Below are 9,209 nucleotides of genomic sequence, written 5' to 3'. Positions count from 1 at the left end.
TGCACGTGCATGTGTTCACATCTCGCGTCTCAGGGTAATGATCTACAGAACATTCCCTGGGAATGGACCCGCAGCCCTGCTCCCGTGTGTCCTGTTCTCTGTGGGCAAGCCCCCCGCCTCCCACCCCGAGGTCAGCTTCCTTCACCCAGGGCGATTCCGTTATCAGACACACTGGGTTTGAGGCAACTCCCTCTCTTCCTTCACGTTTGGTATTATTACAGTTTTTGTCACCCAGATGGCATTGGTTTTAACAAATAAACCCATGCTAACTGCCAACTCCTCTGGCTGGACAGCCGTGAATCGGCTATAGCAAGTGAATAGATGACATATCAAAGAATATGTTGACTAATCCCTTCCCTGTCTGAGAGCGTTTTCCAGATCGTAGACAAATACACTGGAGGCGTTTAAAATAGAAGTCTCGGCATGGCCACAAGTGTATTCTGGGGAGTTTCGGGATCTACGTGCTGTAGGCAGGTGAGTATTTATAGGAGGTGCCTTGAAGCTGGGGACGCCGGCGGGGAGCCCTCTCCATCAGAGGGATGACTGTGGCAGGATCATGCTGCAATGATAGTCTGCCTTTATTTATTATTTGCTACCAATGTGACTATCTTTTAATTTTTTTAAACAAATAATTTAGTTGTAAAGCCTCAGACTGATGTGTTTTTTTTCTTTTTCTTTTTTTTTTTTTTGCGAAATAGTTCTAGTGAGCTAATTTATTTTTCAACTTTAAAACATCAGCATTTTATAGATCTGAATTTCACAATGTGAGGATGATTGCTACGTACAATTTGCAAAATTGTGATTAGCCAGCCCTTGCTTTGAGTTAGTTCTCCCTAATTCACAAAGGCTTCCAAGAATAGTCTGCACAAAATTCAGTTTGCAAATTGCAGGGCAGATTTTTAGAGGGCAGTTTAAAGAATGAAGTCCTAAGGGTTTTATCTATATTTATATCTCTTGTTAAACCAAACTCTTATGTAAATGTTACAATCTGTAAATAACTAGCAAGGCTGCCTTCTTAAAGGCAAGATTGCATCTCCATTTTTGAGATTTAGCAAAATTATTAAATGGCAGAATTGACTAAGATGCAAGTATATTTGGAACAAGCTAATAAACATTAATCAATATCATCAGCTGTATTTGTGTGGATATTTGAGGGTTTAAACGTATGGAGACCTTTCAGTTTACAGTCAAATTTCTCACAAATTAAAATAAAATGAAATAACATAAAAATAAGGCGCTGCCCTTAGTGATGTTTTGGGGAAAAAACCGGAGATGGCTTTGTATATACTTCCTTTTTATAGCCATTAATGTTTCAGTAAATCTTGCATGACTGTATACAGTCTGGATTATTTTTCATCCTTTTGCCATTGGACAGGGAAGAAATCACTGGCTCCCATCGGTGTTACTAGCGATCCCCATGTTCTGACATCTGTTCCTTTCCAAACATTTTACCAGCCTTGGTGAAATGGAGTTCAGTGGGAGAAGCGGACTTGAAGGGGGAAACATGGATGATGAAAAATCACGTTGATTGAATTCCAGAAGGCCTGTCCCAGAAGTGAGCGGCGTTTTCATGGCCGCCGTAGTGTTTTTTTGTCTTAAAACCAGATAACTTACAGAAATTTCTCTCATGTCTAATCTTGGCATGAAACTGAATAAGTGGCTTCTCATTTGAAAATAGAAGTCTACTGGGCCCATTCTAGTCAATTGTAATCAAAGTCTTTGGGCTCTGTTCCTACGGAATGTTCTTGGTCTTTCTCGGGGAGAAATCACGGAATGCGCTTCTCCTGAGCAAATTGTACTTTCTCCGGTCATTAAGGTCTTCTTTAGCCCCTGGATGCCAGGCAAGAACACACAGGATCTTGGGAGCGGAAGGCACAGAGACAGTGTCTGGTCTGATGTGCGGAGCCCTGTTGGGGAGGCTTTGAGGATTGGGTAGTGGGAGCATCCACGGTATTGGGGAAATTGGGCCCAGGGAAGAATAAAGGCTCCCTTTCCTGACCTGGGTTACCCCAGTGATTTCCAGATTAATTTCCTCCACTAAGGGGCATTCGGATCTCTCCTTGACTTGGCTTACAGTAGAATCCGGGCCTATCATTCCATTTGTATACAGCATTGAAGATTCACTGTGCACTGGACGTATCCTCAAACACAGAGGTGTATTGAATTGATTGAACACAACTGTACCGTATATTAAGTAGTACGTATGAATTGCTAACGTAGTTAATATGAATGTGTCACATGCCTTGCAGTGCAGCAGTGAGCAAACAGAAATGACCCTGTCCTCCTGGACCATCATTCTGCCCTTGGCATCTGCTCCCCTTGGGTGTGGACCATCCTAGGAGGCTCCCCTCCAGGGCCGCACCCCGTCCTCCTGGTAGTTGTGGTATAAGGAAACCAGCCTCCGCTGTCGGGGGCCCCACCCTCCACATGCCTTGTTTCTCTGCAGCCCTCACTCATTTCTGCAAATCCACCGTCCTCCAGGCACACCACCTCTTCTGAGCTTGCTCTGCTCTGGACGCTGGGCAAACGTGGGGTTTGCACTACAGCGCCGCTCCCCACGTTTGTAGTTCAGAATCACAAGGGAAATCTTAATCCGGTACCACAAATTTGGCACACAGAGGAAGCGGAAAACGGAGCCGCCACAGCACCCCCAAACTCCCCCCCCACCCCCATTCCAACACGAACCATGTGCTAACCTTTCGGTAACCTTGCTTTTTATCTTCCCCTCTCATACACGTTTTTTCACTGTACAGTCATCTTGTAATTGTAACAATTGTACCCATAGTTTTAAATGCTTTTCCCTGGCCTCACGTGACTTGTGTTTTGCTGAATTCCCATGTAGTTTATGGCCGCCGTGCTTAATCGCCACTGCTTCCCCTTGAACAGATGTGCCATAATTTACCTCACAATTCCTCTATTATTGGCATTCAAGTTATTTCCAATAGTTCTCTAATATAAAAAACACTGTGATGAGCATCTCTGTACAAGAAGGTATTTTTTCCCTTACTTCAGGTTATTTCCTTAGGCCTGACTCCCAGAGGGGCAATTAGAAGACACCACTCCGCTTTTCCACCCGTTCTCACAGATTTCTGTTTTCATGGGACTTAGTCCTGCTGCCTCAGGGACTTTTCAGGCTCCTTCTGGGCAGGGCCCGCAGGAATCACACGCTTCCAGGGGCCCCTTGAAACCCTGGCCCTTGGCCAAGCCCACTGGAAGTGACCCCAGTCTTCATAAGGAGCTGCCTTTTTCCTGGAATTCCCTTCTTGTGCCATCTAATCAATGCTCTGTGGCTGAAACGATCAAAGTTCTGGGAGCTTCCATCGTGTTTCTGGAACTTTCTGTTCCCTGACACCAAGAGAGAGCCAGGAACCTCCCACGGGCCCACCATATTTGCCCTCCCTGACCCAAGCTCCTTTTTCTCATTCCCACATGGGGGCTTCCAGTTGTCTGCAGACTTAACAAGTCAGGGCGGAGGGCTAAAGCACTAGCCGGTGGGGCGCAGCCTTGTTGAGACCACTCTGGCTCGGCTCTTCCCGCCTCACACGGTTTCATGGGGGTCCTGCTGGAAAGGCTGGGCACCTAATGGGAGAGGTTTACTGAGGTTCAAAGCATTCAGAACATCCTGGTTCCTCTAGGGAAGCAGACCTACCAGGACGGGTGGGGGGGTCTGAGGTGTCCTCTCGCCCATTGATGGGAACCAGCCATGAGAAGCAGAGCCAGGAGCTGAGGACCCTAGGGTCTCTGGTCCTTTCCTGGGCTCAGGGCCAGAACTCTGTGATATTCCTGATGAGCCAGAGCCCACAACTCACCCAACCAGTGCTGGGGACGTTCAAAAGGGGTCTCCTGACCTCCTCACCCAGCCGAGACCTGCTGGCAGAATCCACACCTGTGATGCCTGCCGGAGGTGGGAACGAGTGTGGGTGGGGAGTTCTCTCTGCTCCGCTCCAACGTTGTACAAACGTCGCCTCTTCCCCAAGCCCACCCTGGCGCCTCCCCCCTGCCTTTCCACCTCTTCCCAGACTTCCTCATAGACCGCCCCCCCCCTCAGGCACTTAACTCCAGTCCAGCAACACCTCCCACCTCCTGTTTGCATCTGGATCTTTCTTGAGTTGCTAATTCACCCACAATCAATAATTTTATTCTTTTAAAGAAATTACAGAATATTTCTAAGTGTATGCAGGGACAGGGGGAAAAGCACAGTGTGTGTCGTTTTAGATTTGATGTGTTCTGGATTTAGAAGTGCTGAATAATTCATTCCTGTTTAAAAAATAAACATACTATCTCTATCAGTACTTGACTGGGGACTTCATAAGGAATCGGTTCCAGGGGTGCAGGGTTCTCGGGTTGGGAGCATGAGAGAGAAGGCAGCGCTGTGTGGGGAGAGGCTGTTCTCCCCTCCATGGTTGGGTGGCATGGCGGTCATGGCCATGCTTAGAGGGGACATGGCTGGTTCTTCGAACCTTCGCCTTCCCTTTCAGTTTCTCTCCCTCGGCCAGTGTTCAGTCCTTCATTATTCTACCCACTGCCCTCTGTCTTTCCTTCTAGCCCTTCTGCTCTCTGTTCGTCTGCTTCTGTTTGTCCCTCTACCTAATCATCTCTCCTTTCTGCTGTCCCTCTCTCCATCCATCCTTCCACCCTCTTTCCCTTTATCTACTCATCTATTCACTCATCCACTCATTGCCTACCCTCCTTCCGCCATCTGTCCATCTTGCCAGCCATCTGTCCACCCATCCATTGTGTCATGGGCATCTACACGGTGCAAATTTCTGAACTCCACATGCCTGGCGTTATATTCTCGTGAGAGATTCAGGCAAGGGAACCCCTGACGATCCCTTGGTTGGCCTCCCCTGACCAAGTTAGAGCTTCCTCCTCCTGGTAAGTTTATGTATACCGTTTCTTCTTCCAAAAAACTCCTTCTCTTCTTCCAGTGCTTCCTGAAGACTGATGGGCCAGGTCACCCTAAAGAGTTCCTGGTGAAGAGACTCCATATGATGCCTTCTAGATCTTTCACTGCCCACAGGGAAAGGAGGCCCAGGGAGGGAAACATGTCTGCACCAAGTCTTACAGTGAGCAGGACTCATTATATGAGTGCTCTTGTTCTAAATTCGTGCACATCAGCATCTCAGACTTGGGAAAACTCCTGGAGATTTTTCTGGTGTCCGGGCTCATGTCTTCCTAACCCACAGGGAATAACAGTTGACATGGCAGCAAGGGTTTTTGTGGGGGCTGGTGTCAGATTGCACGTAAGCCCCTTCTCACTCCCCCCACGCTCTGCCATCCCTGAAGGACAGAAGATGGCTCTAGTTGGACGTGATTTGTATGTGGCTGTCACCCCCACCCTTGCCTGGACACCTCAGCTGGGTATTGGAGCCTGGGAATAGAGGCAGCTGGTACGTAGCCACAACCCCGAGCTGTGTCAGTCAGTGAATGTCGAGCTGCTGATAACTGTGGGGCTGTGGGGTTTCTTCGAGCGGTTTCTTCATCTAGAAAATGGAAAACAGGGTGGCTAACATCTGTTTTGTCAGCGTCCAGTGGCTATGGCAGGGTCCACGAAGGCTGTGCATACAAGCACTGCAGGAGGGTGAGGGCTGAGGTACAGCGTCTCACCTTCTGACGTGGGGATCCCCTCAGACTTGAACCCTGGGTCTCCCTCTCTTCTCCTGCCACAGAGCAGCCCAGCCATCTGGAGGGCGAGCGGGCACAGAGTCCTAATTAGACATTGCCCTCAGAGAGTCCAATTCTGTGGACCATGGCCTGGGTGGAATAATGGCCCTGGAAGCAAGTCCTGGAAAAGGCCCGGCCCATTGTCACACGTGAATGGCCCCTGGATGTGCGCAGAGTGGGGATGAGCTTGCCATGGTCACAGGTGCCGGGCTGCCCAGCTGTGCCACCTATTGGCCGTGTGGCTGTTGGGTGGCACCTTCCTAGCCGTGGAGTGGGGTGGCTTCTCTGGGCTGTGATTCCACAGTGCCGCTCAGTGAACCCACTCGCTCGCCTGCCGACGGCACGCTGCACGCCTCGTCTCCCCTCTGCTAAATCACAAACAGAAACTGAACTCGGGGTCACGCATGAAGTCATGAGTGTAAGTTTATTTTTTACATGTGGAGTGTTCTTTATTTACAGCCGAAATCCCCTGAAGATTACACTTTAAAAAGATTTAATAGTGCGGGGGTCAGATGGTGACCTCTTGCCATGCTCCAGGCAGCCAGGCAATGTCGAGACACGGCAACCTCTTTGAAGAGGTTCGGCAAGGAGGGCAGCCGGTGTGGGGCCAGCCGGGGCTCGCTCTGCGCTGCGAGCCCTGTGGGAGAGGCTGGGGCCTTCGGGGTCTGCCCTGTGGACTTGGGTGGGGGGTGCGGGGGGTCAGGAAGCCTGAGGCCAGAGCCCTGCAGGGAGAGCAGGGTGGAGTAAAGAGGATGTCGATTTGGAGATGAAAGTCGAGGCCGGGGCGCTCTGACCAGGGGTATCGCTTTATGCTCACAGCCAAACACGGCTCCCCAAGGCAGCCCGGCATGTCTCTTTGACTTCTTCTAGGGATTCCTCTCCAGTTGGGTCACTAACAACTTTCTGAGAAGAGGGACGAGGGATGCTGTGCGTGAGAGGGTGGCCCGGTGACGCAGGTGGGATAAGTCTGCACAAATGGCCCTTGGAAGACACACCATCTTTTTTTTTTTTTTTTTCCAACTGAGAGATTTGGGGGGAAAAAACCCACTTTTTCTCCTTATGCAATTTTAATCTCCTGTTCAATGACAGCTTTTGGTTAGAGGATGTACGATTGCCGCAGTGAACTCAGGAGGTGCATGTGCCCCCTCTGGCTTGGGGCACGGACCTCACGCGCAGGTTCCTGGGGTCCACTGGGGACTGGCGCGACCCCGCCCACTCTCCGCCTGACCCCGCCCCGGCCGACGCGGTCCAGCCGGTCAGGACTGCCTCTGGGAACCCAGGCTCTTCGAGGCATGCGGTTATTTCATGAGGAAAGCGGGGTGTTTTCCAGGCCTGCGTTCGATTTTCACTTATAATTATCTCCACATAAGTCTTCAATTTGGGATTTTGAATTGGAGACACATGAACCCGGCTATTCATGTTACAAGATCAGTGACAAAAATCACATGATATTTGCATGCTGTAATTATTCCTCCAACCTCCTCAGCGGGCTTTGTTTGGAAGTAAGACCTGCACGCAGTGCCCTGCGCCCTTCTTTCCGGGGGGGAGCGGGGCGGGGGGGGGGGCGGCTTTCCTGAATTTGGTTTGGGCTTCTTTGTGTTGGTGTCTAAATTCCCCGAAGTGAAAGCGAGCTTGTCTTTGGTTGTCCTCAGCCCACCGTCTCATGCCTCCCAGACTCTGGCCTCCGTTCTCCCATGTCTGTGGCATGGCTTTCCTCTGGCCGGTGTTTATCCTCCGATGGGTGGGATTAGGGATCACAGTAACATTTGAGGTTGGAGGACACGTTTGCGTCGCCCAGTGAACTTCCCTAGCACAGAGGGGGCGTGCCTTTGACAACAAACTTGGCGTCTAATGGTCAGGGTGCGGGTGGGTGGGGGCGGCCCAGGCTCCCGGGGCCACCATGACTCGTGTGGACAGGTCACACCCCTGCCTGTTTCCTCCCTTCTCAGATGAGCCGATGGAACCCACTTGGCGGGGTTGGTATGGATGAAATGAAATAATGCATGTGAAGTGTCCGGCAAAGTGCATAATTATGATGATGGTCATCACTCAGACATTGACTTAGCAGAGAGCTTATTAGGCGGCTCTGTGTGTGCAGCTCCCTGGAGGGTGTGGGAGGCATCCATTGGGTCCCGGTGACCACGGCACCTGGAGAAATGGGCAGAACAAGCCGAGACTGGTGGAGGCTGTGCTTGGGCTACTGGTGCTGGGGGGCAGTTTTGATTCCTCTGTGCGGCTGTGTCCCTTTCGCAGCAAAATCCCCGTAGCCCCAGCCAGGCACCGAATGAACTCATGTGCTCCTTGGAGGGGTCTTTGTGCAGCCCGATCAGCGGGCCCCGGGCTGCTCTTGGTCTGCACTCAGAGCTCACTGGGAGTTCTCCACAGTGGATTACTTGGCTCTCAGTAATCGCTCACTCAATAAATGGTGATGCATTATTCGGGCCGTCCACGCAGCCTCAGCTAATCGCCCAAGTTCCCTTAGAACCGTTTTGTAATGCAAATAGTTATTTGTAACCACATGTGGGCTCCAGCTAAGTGTCTAATCTGCTGAGTCCATCCTATAGGAGGGAGATATTTGCTGGACCCAGTATACGCTGAAGGGGACAAGCATGCCTTTCTCTGCACAAATTGCTGCGTGGACATCGATGTGGAGAGGGGCTCCTTTTGGATGTTCCTGTTGGTTTTGAAGCCAACATCACCAGGTGTTTCGTGTACTTTGGATCTAGCTTGGTGGCCTTTAAAAATTAGAGACCATCCTGAGGTACTTAGAAATACTGCCTGCTCTATCTAGGGCCACCTGGGTGGCCCAGTCGGTTGAGCATCCGATTCTTGGTTTCGGCATGATCTCACGGTTTCGAGGGTTCGAGCCCCGTGTCAGGCTCTGTGCTGATAGCGCGGAGCCCGCTTGGGATTCCCTCTCTCTCTCTCTGCTCCTCCCCTGCTTAGGCTGTCTCTTTATCTCTCACAATAAATAAGTAAACTTTTTTTTTTTTTTAATATTGGCTGCTCTGATCTTGTTCCTGCGGGTTCCTCTCTGTCTCCTCTCCTTCTGTGCCCCCTAGAGAAACAGAATGTTGAGGCGTTGTCAAGAGTGAGCCATGAGAATTAAGACGGTAGAGACTGCACTTACCAAGGGGACCTCTTTTAGATCTTCCTACAATGGATCTAAATTGCAGGCCTGCTGTGTAAACGACGCGTCAAGAAGGTCAGCATCTTCATGGGAGAGGCACCCCAGCAGTGGGAAGGGCCGGGTCAGAGTGCATCTGTGATGTCTCGGGAGACGAACACCTGTCCCGAGCCCCACCTGAGAGCACGGGTCACACAACCACAAGCCAGCAGAACAGAGCCTTATTGAGAAAAGTCCGAAAGGACCGGAGCAATCAGCTTACAGGGAATATTTTGGCTTCGCAGGAATGTGGTCCTGCTACTTGAAAACATATCCTTTGCACGGAAAACACACATAATCCTGGTCCAACTTTGCCCTTTGAGTAAAAATACGCTCGGTCGGAATTTTGGAGGTGGGGGGCCGGGGAATAAGAGATGGG

This window comes from Lynx rufus, unplaced genomic scaffold (genome assembly GCF_022079265.1).
Source record: "Lynx rufus isolate CCGP_SWC_20201006 ecotype Redwood Valley unplaced genomic scaffold, mLynRuf1.p SCAF_16, whole genome shotgun sequence".
Classification (NCBI taxonomy): domain Eukaryota; kingdom Metazoa; phylum Chordata; class Mammalia; order Carnivora; family Felidae; genus Lynx; species Lynx rufus.
Note: the sequence above shows the minus strand (reverse complement) of the source record.